Raw genomic sequence first — 16,704 nt, 5'->3', positions numbered from 1 at the left:
TCCTTTGATATCATTTGAGATTCGTAGTGGATATTAAAAAGTGAGAAGATCTTTTGACTATTGTCTACTTCAAATGACATCTTGAAATACAAATAACGATACAAAAGACAAGAAATCATTTCATATTAATCTGGTTTATCCCTTTTTCCCAATATTTTCTAATGAGTCCTCTGAATCCATTCACTTCAAAGTTAATAGAAATAGAATGTTATACCATTACTAAAGTTGATAATTCTGTAGAGAAAAACTCGTGCAAGGAGAAGGGGGGGTATCATTGTTTAAAATACTGATGTGATTATCATCTGCTAGCTTTATTATTTTTTTTGAGGGTATAACGAAAGTATTTATTAGAAAAATGTTTAATGAAGATATACTACGAATAATTGACTTAGACGTTTCTTATCCGTTACAGTAGATTTGAAAACGTCCCACTCCATGAAATTGTAATTCATTATGAACCATATTCTCAAAATAATAACTAATGTAACGACAAAGTAAAGTATTTCAAAATATATTTGAAAGTTCCGAGATTAAAAAGAAGGCTTAAATTAAATATAATCTCCATACTAAAAAATAAACCATCATACATTTATGTTAAATATACAAAATTAAACAATTAGAATCATATAACTAATAAAAACAATAAATTATAAATACAGAATATTGAAATAATAGATTGATCCAAATAATATTTTCTTGTTCTGACATGAATTCAGTTAAATATGTCATAACTTTAAGTTACTAAACACAAGCTAGACGTGGAATTTAATCAAAAAGATAATCACCCTTTTTTTCTAATGTATAAGTTGCTATATACAATTGTACACATGATAGATATAACTCAACGGATGAAATCTAAATAATTATTAATAATAAAGTAAATGTCAAAATCATACAATTAGACAATAATTATACAAATAACCAAAATGTTAGAATTAAATCCAGCGTAAATACTATTGTCATGAAGTATATGCACAATTGCTAATTATAATGATACACCAATGTAACTACCCCCATTGTTGTGACAATTTTAGAGTTTCTGAACACAAATTCTTTGACCTTATCAACCATAGCTAATCCTTAAGTGATAAAAAAGTAATATTTATTGACTATGTAATATTGGAAAACCTAATTATGATACACAAGTCTTTAAGTGAAGAAACTAATGTCAGATAAACTAGTTGCGAACCATCCAAAGCTACTACTCTCGTTGTTGTGACCATTTAAGCACTTGTTTTTGTCATTTAATGAGTTGTGTATCACAATTCTTCATAATTTTAGCTAAAATAGAATCATATTTTATGATTAGATTCTGAAAAAAATTAATACTTTCCTTTAGATGGTACAAAATTCAGAGTTCCATTTCGTAATTTGGTGTGGATGACTCTAAACATGCTGAAAATTATCTAAACTTCACAAATTACAACACAATTTACAATGGGGTTATTTCTATAAGTGGCATCATTACCAACATCTTCCATTAATTAATTATGGTTCCTCGGGAAAGGAAGAATTTACCCGTGTATTTCTCCATATATTTTTTGAACGTCGGATAATTTGCAATGGATAAGATTATATTACATGCAAATCTTTGTGAGATCAAAGTTAGATTATGACTTGATGTATTCATCCTTAACTTGATTTTATAGATGAATATTCATACTCTTGTTATGAGATGAGAATAATGAGTGGCGTGTAATTCTAGACAGGGGACTAAAGGCACAGTTATATCGAAAAACCGACAAGCCATCTGTTTCTCATCCAGTAAGTATTTTCCAAATTCCTAGGCCTCCATTTTCAGAAATGCAGACAGAAGCGACGTTATTTTAGGCATTTTATTCAGTTCTCTATCGACTATCAGTATCTAATATTATATTAATATTGAATAATAAAGGTGGGAATGATAACGTTCTTGATAGAAGAAGATGTATATTATTTAATCACTGATGCCATAAGTATTTCTTCTCTTCTCCTCGTACGCTTTTGTAAATGAGTGGTTGCGTGTTTTGTCAAAATCTGTTTTTCTTGCCCAGCAGTAGGTATGATACATTAAATTGAAAATTCTAGCAATAGTGATGTCATCGGCTATGAGCGGTTATTTGTTTTGTCGAAATCTGCTTGTCGGTACAATACATCAGATTGAAAATTCTAGCAAGCCTCATTACATTAAGGTCTAACCTTGAATTTCTATTAACCTTGCTTACCTTCAACTTCTGCTCTAGCCTTAGACGAATAGAATTATCTAATTAGTGAGATAGATATCAAATATGAACCAATTCAGATTGCTTTTTGGAGGATGAGGAGGACGGTGATTTCTAAATATTAAACATAGAATTATTCAAGTCTAAATTAAAGTGGCAATGAGAATATTTCTACATTCATAATCTCCTTGATTCCCTTAATATTGGATAATTCGTTATATTAGCTCTTTCTTTTTGATGAAATGGGTTTTCCTTCCCTCTTTTATGATATAAATTAACCAAAACTGTCAACATTAAGGACAGAATGAAGTAAAAATACGTAGTCAAAGAGGGGAAGAAAATGGATGGGACGTGCAATCACTGAATTTTGGACACATGGAGTACGCACCCTTTTAATTTTTCCTTTTTCCTTAAATGTTAGTGGCTTCGTTCTTTTTATTTTTCTTATTCGAAACAACAAAATTTGGTTGATGGTTCTCATAAATACATTATTGTTAACTTCTAAAAAAAAAGAAAAAAATATTCCCCCATCCTTCAATGTGAAAAAAGCGTGAGTCTACCATTATGTGTTACAATATACATGTTAATTTTTGAGTTTCTTTATATAAGTCATTTCAAGAAACAAATGGCGATTCTTATGATTTTATTGGTCTATATTTCTTCTCTGATCATCCCATTGATGTGATACTGGATGCATCTTTACTTCCATTAAATTTATATTACCTGTGAGTCATCGATCTTAACTTTACCCCTGAATAATTTTACTACATGGATGATCACTATCTTCAAAGCCATCAATCAAATTTTCATCTTAGAAATGACTTAAAATGGTGGTCAAATTTAGAGAATTTTGCTCTCTTATCCTCCAGGAATACTGATGTTTCAACGTCTGGGTTTGACATCTTTTTTTCGGAAGGAGGTTTGAGCAAAGAGATAACATTACGTATTTATCAAATTATTCACAAATTTGAATTTACCATCTATGAAGAATAACGTTGTATACCTACGGAGATGAAATCAGGAGAACTGAAGACACCGTTTCAGCATTGCTATTGCAGGGTGAGTAGTTTATTTGAAGTTCAAAATAATATTTATTTTATTAAGGCCCCAACTCTTTCATATCTCCTTAGATTTGTTAATTTTGACCTCCGTGTTTCCTTGAAGTGATCTACTTGCTCCCATTGTCTGCCACTGTATCTTCTGGATCATCGTTTTCGGTACTAAATTTTCCCATAGAATTTGATTAGTGGTGTACACGAAGTTTCCCTTATGGTTACATTTAAACAATTTTCCACGAAAAAACGACCTTAAATGAACTCTTTTCCCAGGTACTCACGATACCTAATGTAACCAGATATAAATCCCAAATATAACTCCCAAATAGATACAGTAAAGAGGGATGTACAAGATATCCAATTTAATAAAAACTAAAGGAATACATCATTAATAGCAAACCACAATAGAAATGAATTAAAATTGTAATTATATAGTTTCTATTATTAAGTATATCATCATTTTACATGAAAAACTTAGTAGGTCGGTTCTTCATGGACGGTCGTCTCCAATGATGATACATGTGTGAAGTTATTTATCTTCTCATAAATGACTATAAAACTAAGTAGGAAATAAAAGCTCTGCTCCAAACAACTTCAAGCATAATTTATATACTTAATTTTTTTAAATTTATTATGGAATATATAAATATATATATCCTTCATCTGAGATAAAATCTTAAAACTTAATGAGTTCCAAATTCAACAATAACCTATGTATGTCCTAAAAATATGTGAACTCTCCTTGTATATAGTGCTCCCTGCCCAAAGTAATGAGATTAGTCAATTATTCTTTACTTTCTTTTCACTTGGGAGGTATCAATTACTGAATATTATATATCATGAAAAGCGGGATTAGATTTTTGCAATTAGCAATCTATATTACTAGAACTAGTGATAGAAGCTGTCATAATTATTTTTTCATTTTTGTTGACAAAATATATAATAATAGGGTGTGAGAGTAAACAAAGAGGTTCAATATAAATCCTCCAGATGGCGTTGTGTGTCGCTGCCATACATTTTTTTTTGATTACTTCTTATCATAATCCCTGAGGATTAAAATCTTTTAAAATATGGATTTAAAATCAAATTATTTTGACTGGACATTGAAAGAGCTGAAGTGTGAACTTTCAAGAAGAGATGACCACATATGGAAGAAAAATCCAGTTGATTGAGTGTCTTCAATCATATGATCAGAAAGATAACTTTGTCGGCCATCCTTTCAGATTCCTTAAGAGAATCCGATAGCACTCTGGCAAGACTATCGTTGAATACAATAGGTTGGATATGTCCACTATGATAAATGCTCATATTTAGTACTATGTTGTCTACCGCAGTGGGGAGTTGTACTCAGAACTATGATCTTGCGTCTATACGCAAAGGTATGAAGTTATAAAGCTTAGTAATGGCTATGAGCTTCTTCAAACCTAATGATGAGAAGATGTTCTTTACCGGAATCGTAGGAGCCAAAATGAAGAGTTGTTGTGGAAACATATGTAAAGGTTTTAAACAGTAACTTTGGATGTGTAGCTTTAATTGGGCCTCACGCTATGTGCAAGCACATACCATTCGACCTCCTAGTCGTGGAAGACTTTGTCTCCATTGGAACTGTTAACGTGTTTAACTCTTGAACAGAACAGAAAAAATAATTCAAACGACCGTAAAAATAGGTAGCTCGTGGAGACCCTATTCAATTAGAAGAAAATCAATCGAGGTGTGTTTCTGTTCTATCACAGTTACAATTCATATCTTAAGTAATGCCGTCTACATTTAAGGTATTCACGTTGATGATGATCCTAGACCGAACTGCTTCTAATATAAAAAAACATATACAGATGAGCTGAACACGAAAACAATACATTTTGTTGAGGCGTCGACGTCTCATAGAGATAAATTTGGGTCTGCCAACCTCATAAGCCGTACTTGATCAACATTATTTAACACAGCCATTTAAACATTTTTAAGTAAAAGACTGTGTTAAATTATGTGAATCAGAAATCCTAAGTATAGAGATAAAGATAGGGCAGCAATCATTGTCACTCTTATGGAAAGAAGAAATAAAGTGGGGGTTAACTGTATCCAGATTTGTAGATGTTGGGAAGGCTACAGGAACACGAGATTTCAATGAACTAGCTGAGTCTATTTTGTACCTCCAACTCTTGTTTCTGCCGCTATCTCCCATGGTAAAGCTCATGAGTTTTCAGCCAAAATAAAATATATTTTATTTCTTTATTAATATTTCAATATTTATTATTACAAGTTGTACAACTTTGAATATATATATATCACAAAACCATTTTATTTAACATAAATATATAAAATACATATGATAATAACCATTTAAAATTACAATTAAAATAATATAACGTACGAATACATTTCCTTAAAGTATGACATCAATCACTTCATTTAAACTTCAAGACCTCATATTTGAAAATATTAAAAGAAAACAAAAAAGAACAACAGAGAAAACTGCCGGCAATGCACAACAATACTTGCGCGTTTGTGTAACATAAATATGAAATAACATAGGATTAGTCAGATATATATTTTATTTCGACAATACTTTTTTTGGCTCAGGTCTCTCAAACGATCGAAAAAAGGGGATTATAATTTTAATACCAAAAAAAAGAAAGACAAGACAAAAATAAAAAATTAGCAACTAATCCCTCTACTTGAAACTGAATATAAAATTTATTCAGGTTGTATTACTGAGAGTTTAGAATCGATTTTAAACAAAAACCTTAATTCGAGTTCCGTCCTAGTCATTAAATGGAAATTATACGATTTCATTAAAAATCATTGTTGGTTGTTCCAAGGCCAAATGAGAATATGTTGCCTTGATTCTTCTTGACTTAGAGAAAGTGCTCGATACAGTTGAGCATTCCTTCATTTTTTGATGAACTAACGAGGATGAATTGCCCACAAGTTTTTTTTTGTGCGGCTTCAAAAAACTTGGCAAATGAACCAGAATCAATCAATGACATTGGAAAGAGTCAAAAAGTAAGGATACAGCAGGGTGTGAGACAAGGGGATCCTGTGAGTCCAATGCTTTTTCTTTTAGCTTTTGTTCGCCTAAAAAAAATGTAAGATGGTAAGATGCGTAAATATTTGAGGGGGGAAAAGGTACGAATCTGTTTTATGCAGATGATGGAACAATCATTTTTAGAGGTTGCAACACTGACTCCCAAACGTCTATGCTGGGAGACATGTTGAAAATATTCGGAGAAAGATATGGTTTAAGGGAGAATGCATCTAAAACTCCGATGCTTACGAATATGATAACGATTCCTCAAAAATTAAATTCCTTTAATCCAGTGAAAGAAGCAACAACCGTGAGAAATACAATATCTATCAAAAACGATAATGTAAAAAACCTAAGGAAGATAGATAGCATTATTAGCAAATTCGTTGATGAAATTTTAAAACATAGACTCAACCTTGTCGAGAGAATAAAATGTAGGAATCAAGTGGAATTCCACGAGTAAACCACATCCTGAGATGTACACCATATGATGATACATTATTCCATACTTGGAAGAAGAAAGGAATCGATTTCATTTGGCTCCCATAAATTGTTGGGACAAGCCTTTTGTTCACTACCAAGAAACGTGGAGGCTTGGGTATGCTTGACTTAAAATTACAGCGGCATTTCCTTTTATTATCTTGGAGGAGGAGGGTACCACATGTAGGGTTCTCGTGGACGTGAGTGATACTAGAAGCTGATGTTAAAAAGTATCCAGATCGTTGACAGTGGTTGCCGATGAGAGAGAGAAATAGCGTTCCGATTGAACCACGAAGAACATCCTGGCTAACTATAGGTTAGGGTCCCCAATCGTAGGAAATGAGCTGATTACCATATATCTACCTGAAAAAGTGAAGAAGAATTTGGGGTTTGTGACACTGAAAGATGTGTTAAATGTAAGAGGGGTTCATCCTCTATTGGTGATGCTGAAGAATCAACTCTAGCAATACTCATTCAATCCAAAAAGTAAAAAAGACGTGGAACCCCTCAAAGTGGTCAAATCGACTATTAGGGACAACATGTCTTAGCAAGACCACACAGACAAATTTAAAGAGACTGTGATTGAAAAAAATAGTACAAGACTTGATCAAGTGTGTTTGGGATCCTATCATTACACTAAAACAGATGTACTTGAAATACCGTATCTCGACTCGGGTCATTTTCACAGAAGGGCCCTTCAAGGACGACTAGTCAATCTCCAATGAATGTAATGTAAAAAAGACAATAACACAAAATTTCAAGGATTGCAGGGCCCTGAAGTATATAATAAAAGAAATTAACAAGGGTGTGAAGTCCAAAATGAGTAGGAAGCCATCGAACCACAAACTTTTGTATGGTTTTGGGGGGAGCTAGCAATCTCGACGAGTGTCCTCGAAAGTTGTAATCAAATTACAGTTTTTGGTGTCTGTAGCACAGTTCGATAATTTTTTCCCCATTTGTCGTTAAGCTTTGGTTGCAATAAACGAGTTCAGGTGGACAAGATTGGCGGAGAGAACAGAAGATTGATAGGGAGAGAGAAGAGAAAAATTAAGAAACTTCGAGGATTTCAAACATGTGGGTTTTTCATTGATCCTGAATATAACTTTTTTACTGGCTCTCCTGATGGATGTGTCGGTGAAAACTGTATTCTTGAAATTAAATACCCCTTTTCAGTACCAAATGAAAAAAATGCTCAGTTTACAATTTTTCATTCTTAGAAATTCGAAATAAAGCTTAAAAAGAATTATAATTGTTTTTATAAGACTCAAGGACAACTACGTGTGACTAAGAAGACAAAATGTTTTTTGGTAGTCTACACATTTAAAAATATATTTATTAAGGAAGCATTTTTTGACAATACCTTCTCTCCTAAAAAAAAATTCTTCCTACTCTCATAAAATTTAGTAAGGAATATTTTGTTCAATAGATATCAAGGAATATTTAATTTTGTATTTTCGAATATTTATTTAGTTATAATTCTATATTAATTCCCTTAAATATATATTATCAATATGTGTATTTTGCGTGTTACTTTATATGTACTTATATCAGCAAAAAAGTCGTCGAATAAGTTCAAGATATGCTTGAAATATTTAAAGCCTCTTCATTTCAATTTTTGTTTAATCCGTAATGATGAAAAATGAAGCTATAGTAGAGTCAAAACTATTTTTACTAAATACACGGCCAGAACAGTACATTACATATCGCAGCCACAAAGGTAAACTCTGATTTTCTTGTAGTTAGTCTAGGAATTTTGAATTACTATATTTGTACGTAAGTAATATAAAATGAAGCAAACATATAAAATGCGTTCTCCTTCTCCAGTTGCAATCAAATTCTCCCCTGGATAATTTTATAGGTGTTAGTGAGTCCTATAACTCGCTCACATGAATTCGCTTAGAAGAGATTTTCTGGTCATTTAAAAGAATGGATCCTAGAAGTTGATTGATGTCTCGCATTGGCGTTGGAGTATTAACTTTTAATTTTTGACTAGCAAAAAGGTCTTGTATACCATAATGCCTCTATTTGCCATGATAGAATATCCTTTTGAAAGTTGAGCATCCATGAGTAATTCAGATTTTTCAATTATTTGACGGTCACTACATACACCTCCATACGAAGGCGAGAGGTTGGAAACTATACCTTTTGGACTTATTCCAACTATTTTTTTAAGTGTATTAAAGTTTTTATAGGAGCTTCATGTCAACTTTTGATCTTTACCACATTAGAAGGCTTATTTATTCTGACCTCAGTTGCATTTAGTATCATCAGGAAACTTTAATCTAAAGTATTTAGGCATTATATTCAACATATCGATTTCATTAAGTTGATACTATAAGAAATTGAGCTAAAAACTTGCCAAGGAAAAGTTCGTTGTATTTGGAACAAAATAGAGGACTCTAAATTACCTTTTCTGACAAAGCTTCATGAGGGTCAAGAAGAACTCATTTTCTCCCGTTAAATCGGGATTTTTATAATTGACATTATCTATAGCAGCCCCAAAACATGAGAAATGGTAGTTAAAATGTCTTGCATTCCTATGTAGTAAAAATAGATGAAAAATATATTTTAATATTTCAGGCAAAATTTTAATCGTTTAACACACCTGATGAGTCATTAACAAAATTTTGAATAGAAAAAATGGGTTGAACAAGATTTTCTCCTGTAATTAAAGTTTCAACGTTCTTAGATATTGTGGAAGTCGAGTATCATAGACATGTGCCTAATAAAAAAAGACAGTTATAAGTGGGAACAATATAAAGTTATGAATCTTAATTCAGATTTACTTTTTTTGTTGTTTAATCTTTACAAAAATCGGTGTCTACCTTCATTTTGTTTCGTTTTTCTGCTCTATCATGATGAGGCGAGTCTCCGTGCTTCATTTTTGACCACAGAAAAGGGAGTAACTACATCAGGTCTCAGGTTTGATGTTCTTCCCAAGACTTCATAGATTTGCTTTGGTCCCTGAAAATCCTCTAGCTGGAAGTGGATCCTGCATATGACGGATGTAGGGGATGGTTTCTAAAGTCTATCCTTACTACAAAGGACAATCCTTTTCACTGCATTCCACCCTTTCAAAGAATACTCTTGCTGAAGGAAATTTGAACCCTACTCTCTTTGAGCAACCAAGAACAACACAACAGGATGGCATTTCCAGAAAATGTACTTAAAATTTTAAACTATTACTTTTTAGATGTATATTAAATAATATATCATATAGTTATAGCCAGACTAATAGCTCATTTAGAATTAACATCATATTCAAGACAATGAGTTTACTTTGATTAAGCAGGGTGTACTAGAGAATAGTACTCCCTAGATTAAGGCTCTTTCTCACTAGTGACATCAAGCGGTATAGTTTATAAGTTCAAAGCTCTCATACCTTATTCATAATCCTTAATTATATAGAAATAAGTTACATGTAACTACTAAATACGTATTTTTTATTTTAATAAGTCTTAAAAACGTATAAAGTTGTATCAGGATGATGTTTGAAGTAAACTATTTACCATTGATATTAAATCCTTGATCGCTGATAATAGTTGGTAAAAATTTATGGAGTTACAAAGATGATTCGAGACTTTTTTCATGGCGTCTTTGTATTTATGTCTCCAAATTACATGGAGACATTCAAAGTAAACAACACATTAAAACTCAAATTTATGAAAGGAATTTGCTATTGCATAAAAGTCATATAATCAATTCCAGTCCTGAACATTCCAATTTTATTATTGTTATAATCAAGATCCTTATTTTATAAAATATTTCAATCCATATCGCGAATTATACTAACTTTGTTAAGTTCATGGAAATTTACCCTGGAAGATTAATTCCCTCTCGCTTCTCCGTCACTAAAATTTGCCTATTTGAGCCATTGCCTATGTTGAGGGATGAAGGTTTGGTATTTATAGAGATTTATAGCTGTAATATGTATCTAATATTCATAATTAAAGCTAGAATTTCTAATTAATTATTTAATATTACTACATTTAGAACTTATGGGGTCAATCAACTATCTTCTTAGTAAATATCAATGTTTCGTCTGATTATCATACTCTTGACGTCAACCTCTGTCAGATGGGACTTTCTTAATGCATTTATGTCGAATATCTCACTCGAATTCCTTTTTGAATCAAAGCTGAGGATAGATACGTTTTTTGTATCTAAAAAAACTTGCTATCATGATTGATGGTTTTAGGTGCCTATTTGATGTATCCCTGGTTTTTCTCTATCCCCTCCTGACATTCAGTTTTGAAAGGTTCAAGGGTAATATCTTGGCATAAATTTTCAATGATAGTTAAGCTCAAGAGTTGCGGAAATCTCTCTTTCAATCCTGAAATAATTACCTGGATTGAATTCCTCTTTTGGTGAGTAAATATTATTTTTGAAAAAAATAGATCATTCTTCAAAACATATTTTACTTTTTAAATTGCAACATCGTTTTCATCCACAACATAAGTGTACTCTTTTATTAAATCGAAGTGCTTGGCGTAATAGTTAATTGTTTTAGACCACTTGAATTTTAAAAAAAATTAAAAAAAAAACATCCCAAAGATGATAGGGTTTATATTTTAGTAATCAGAAGAAATTATTTCTATTCCCTTCAGACCATAATCTAGACAAGTGACATGCATTATAATTAGAAAATGTTATTTAAGATTTGTGGTTGTTTTAATATTTGTAATGAAAACCTTCACTCTTCAACAAAAATTATCTAATAAAAACGTGTCGATGACAAAACACCAATGATCCATCCGGGGTCGTTTTCATCTTATTTGAAAAATTAAAGATCTCATAAACCTTGATAAAGTCAATTTATGATAATGGGTTATTACTGAAGTTAATATCAAAGTAAGCCATTCCCACCTATACATCATTTTTAAACATGGAGTCGGATTGAATATTTGCGTGTGCTTATGGAAGAAGCAGAGTAACACTGAATATTTTTTGGGAGTTATATGTGCAACTTCAAACATGTAATTCTTCCTATATTATATATTCATCATGGGATGTGTATCCTTCCACTCCAACAATCTCAGGGCTGATCATAGTTAACCTAATGAAACGTCACGACAGCTAAGCTGCTCTCCTCTTCTTAAAATAGTCTTCAAATTGTCATGGTAACCACATAAATGTTTTTTTTTTTTTTTAACATACCGGCCGGACATATAATATCTATCACTAGAGATACAACTAAAGGTTACATTTAAAAAAATGTTTTGTGCACTTTAAACTCAGATATTGCTACGGATGGTAACTTGACCGATTGTCTCATGAATAAAAAGGTTTATGTCTTTTATTCGTCTATTTTTGGAAATAACAATTCAGTATAGCGTCCTTACATCCTTTTTTGACTCAAAGTATATTATACAAGTATTTCCTACTTAAGAAAATGTATTTATATGCTAATATGGAACGACACAGTGCTAAAAAACGAAGCCAAGAAAGCCATAAGGAAATTACAAGTAGGTTTTTTACGTCCGCCTACAGATGTTTTAAATACAGAATACTATTCGGGACTCTCGAAGTTGCTACTAAGTTTTTAATGATGGACAGGGAATTTGCTTCTTCTGTCAATGTATAAAGCAAACAAACGATCATATTTTGTGGGAGTGTCAATGTTTATCTGAAACTTATTCAAAAAGGTATTGCATATTTCAGGACTGGAAATTTTAGAGGAATCCAAGACAAGGCACCTCAGCTTTAAATTCAGACTAAGTTCGGTTAAAAAACAAAGACTTTCCAAACAATACACTTAAAATTAGAGTCTGTATTTTTTTTACTTTTTTACTAGCAATTTTTTGGAATTAAATGCCTACACATGAAATGTAACTTCATATTTGAAATTCATATAAAATGTTTGTAGAGAATAGGTTTATTAATATGTGATGCAATCACAACAAATCACAAAATTGATTATTGATCATTGACTACTACTTTACGGTATTCAATTGCATCAAACTGCATTTTGTAGTGTTCTATGAACACCACCAACAGACGGAAGTAACGGACCGGAGTAAAGCCAATAAGAAAACCTTTGGATTGTGGGTAAAATTATACACAGAACATATATTCTATAAGGGATTACACTTAAAGGATGTACATAGACATAACTATTAAAATACATCAACCCGTAAAACAAAAGGTACATTACTATCTATTTAAAACAAATCCCTACGTCATGATCTAAAAATATAAAAAAGACAATACATAACACCACCCCTCATTCAACTTGTACTCAAGGACGAAGTTGATTAATGTGTCTTTTAACCATTCCTTGTGGGGTCTGAACAGACCACAGCACATCCCCAATCTTCCTTTGTATCACTCCAGCTACCCACTTGGGCTGGTGAAGGCCGTAACAACGGCACCACACGGCCATTTTGATTTTAAACTCTTTCGTTCGCGATGAAGGAGGAGATGGAGAAGGAGGACGAGGAGGAGGATGTAGAGACAGAAGGTATACATCCAATCACGTACGAATACGGCGTGCGCCCAACAGCTCAGCTGGCGTGCTCCCACATTCCAACGGCGTTGCCTGTAGGCAAACAAGATTTCCTCAAGTGATGCTCCTATATTCTTCTTTATCCCATTTTTAATCATCCTTACTCCTCTTTCAGGTTGCCCATTGGACTGCAGATGATATGGGGGAGAGAAGGAATGGGATACCCCCCCATTCGGACATCTTTGCATTGAAAAAATCAATTGTGAATTGTGAGCCATAGTTCGAATGTATTTTCTTTAGGAATCCAAAACGCCAAAACCACGCAAAAAGTTGCCTAAGCGTAGCCTCTGACGATGTATTCGTCACTTCTATCCACTTGGACCCAGCATCCATTAGTATTAAAAAATATTTGCCCTTTATCTTTCCATAATCCACGTGGACTCTTTCCCATACATTTGCAGGCAAGAAGGGAGTGAATTGTGACGCCAGGGCCACAGCACTCTCCGGACATGTGTGACACACTGATACAAAATCCTCAAAATCATTATCGAAGCTGGGCCACCAACCACACTTCGAGCCACAGACTTCATCTTTACAACGCCCCGATGCGTCAAATGCAACTCTTCCATAATATATTGGAGTGGTTTGTGGTCCGTCTTGACCTTGAACTGACGACCAATCAAATATCTTTCAAATTTTTTCAATCCGCAAATAATTCCTGTTGCTTCTTTGTCAATTTGGGAGTAGTTAGCTTCCCTCTTTGATAGCTTTCTTGAAACAAACACCACCGGGCGCTCCATACCATTTTCCAACTGTGCTAGAACGACCAAGAGACCAATAGGGGAGGCATCAGTCGACAACACCAACAGCAGAGACGGTTCATAATGAGTGAGAATAGGTGAGTTAGCTATAGCAGACTTTATATTTTGAAAACCCACCTGTCTTTTTTCAGACCAGGAGAAGACAATGCCCTTCTTCATCAATTCGTGGAGAGGAAAAGCTTCCTCAGATAGATGTGGTATAAAATGACCATAGTATTGTACAAGTCCCAAGAACGATTTCACCTCAGTACACGATGCAGGAACAGGAAAGTCCAGAACCGGTCGAATCAACTCTGGATCCAGGGATCGGCCACTTTAGGAAATGCAAACCCCTAAATAAGTTAACTCCTCGCCCATCAAGATACACTTGCCGGGCTTCAGACGACCTCAGCATTCGAGATTCGACTGAACACTTCATTTAAAATACGAAAGTGTTCCTCCTTACTTCTGAAGAATATGAGGACATCATCCATATAAATCTTGACATCCCGAATACCACTTAATAGCCTCTCTTGAGCTGCCTGCACAATAGCAGGAGCCGAGGCCAGACCATAAGGTAATACGTTATATCTATAAAGTCCTAATTATATTTGTATTTATAACCAAAAACTCTTTTGATTTTTCTTCCAATTCATATTGTTCATAACACCTCGAAAAATCATATTTGGAGAAGAACTGGGACTGAGCAAAGTCCGCAAACAATTCATCTGGATGAGGTAGTGGGTGCAACATCTTGTTCACAACTGGAGAGATGGTTTGAGTAAAGTTGGCATAAACCCGAACACTTCCATCTAGTTTGAGGACTGAAACGATTGGAGAGACCCATTCTGACGAATCAATCTTGGAAATGGTACCGCGCTTCTCCATCTCTCAGATCTCCACAGTGACCTTCTCATGGAGTGCGAGTGGCACTGAACGTGCTCTTATGTAACGGGGACGAGCATTATCTTGCAGGTGGATCACTGCTTGTGTATGTTTACTAGTACTTCCTTTGGAGTTGTCGAATATAATATTATGCTTCTCCTTTAGAATTTCCACACAGGATTCCGTAGAAGCGCCAGCCGTACATGCGTTGGTGGAATTGCTCAAATTCACCGACACGAAATCTAGGCAATCACGAAAACCAAGGATTGGCTGTCCAATAGAAAATACAATAAACTTACGAAGCACCGGGTCAGAACCATTTAATGCAACCAACAACCTGATGGAGCCCAGAGTCTTGACCTTTCCCCCACCAAAAACCTCTACTGGACCCGTATTCTTGATCATCTTTGACTTATCAACAAGATGTTTCGGTAAGATATTCACGTTCGATCCAAGGTCGAGTAGCAGTTTAACTCTTCTCCCATTTATCCTCAGGAAGGCATAGGCTCTATCCCGAGTCCATCGTTCAACTGGAAAGAGATGGAAGGACTAAACGGCGCAGATGACTGACAACATAGTCTAAATGGGCCATCTTCCCACACTGGTAACACTCCTTGCCAAACGCAGGGCATTTTGTCTTCTGGAAGACATGGCTTCTTCCAAAAAACTTGCAGTTCCCTCTGTCCATCTTTGGATTAGCCTTTTGCGTCGACCACGTCCCTTTGGAGCGACGGAGACTTTTTGGCCCCTTATACTCAAATGCCATTACAGTTTCACTCGATCCCATTTCTTTGGCGTGGCTGATGGAGGTTTTTATTTTCCTACTATCTATTTAAAACAAATCCCTACGTCATGATCTAAAAGTATAAAAAAAGACAATACATAGCACATTTAACCAAAATTGGCAGTAAGGAAGACAAGTTTATTTAGGTGGACTTAGTTCAACATTCCATATATCCTAAAACATTGATGTTGCATAAATAATTATATAACATCTTCAACTTGTCCTCTAGTTAGCCCAATATTAATTTAAGCGTTCATTTTACTGAATAAATTATTATTAGGTAAGATTACCTGCTTAACCGGTAGGCTGGAATGTATTTTTGGATATTGTAATGAATTTAAGATGCACAGGGAAGCGATTTCGAAATTTTTTTTCATTCAATAGTTAGAGTAGACTCAAATGAACTGCTACCTGAATGTACGAAATACGAATAATCTGTAAAGGATTCAGTTCTTTTAGTCAATCAGTTGTTATGTTAAAACAGTTTAGTTGATGGGTTGGTGACTTTTCATTTTGTTTGTGTGCGCCACTGTAGCAAGCTAATGCACTAGCGTCCGATACGAAAATATATGCTTCTTCACTTGAATATATTTATAAATCATAATAACTTAAGTAAATTGTCAAAATGGATAGAAATATTTGATAGTGGCTGAGCGATATTTCTATATATAGGAAACTTACGGTATAAGCGAACAAATAATTTATACAACTTAGTACATTCATTCAAAAGATTCGTTCAAAAGAACGAATCGTTCATGAACGACAAAGTCCTTGTCAGTGACTACTAGAAGAAATACACTAGTACACAAAATCAAAGATGCAAATGATTAACTATTACTAGCACGAACAAGCTATCATAAGGATGAAAAATGAAAAAGTTTTTATTTTTATTTAGCTAATTTATTTTGACATTGTTTTTTTTTTAGTGTCAATGACACCTTTTAATTTTTCAGAAAGATACCGCAACATCAATTGTAAATATCATGTTCACTACATTCGCCATATTCCCATCTCAAAAAAATAAATAAGATG

Source organism: Lepeophtheirus salmonis, chromosome 12 (assembly GCF_016086655.4).
Source record: "Lepeophtheirus salmonis chromosome 12, UVic_Lsal_1.4, whole genome shotgun sequence".
Taxonomy (NCBI): domain Eukaryota; kingdom Metazoa; phylum Arthropoda; class Copepoda; order Siphonostomatoida; family Caligidae; genus Lepeophtheirus; species Lepeophtheirus salmonis.
The sequence above is the reverse complement of the archived record's forward strand: the minus strand, read 5'-3'. Positions refer to the sequence as shown.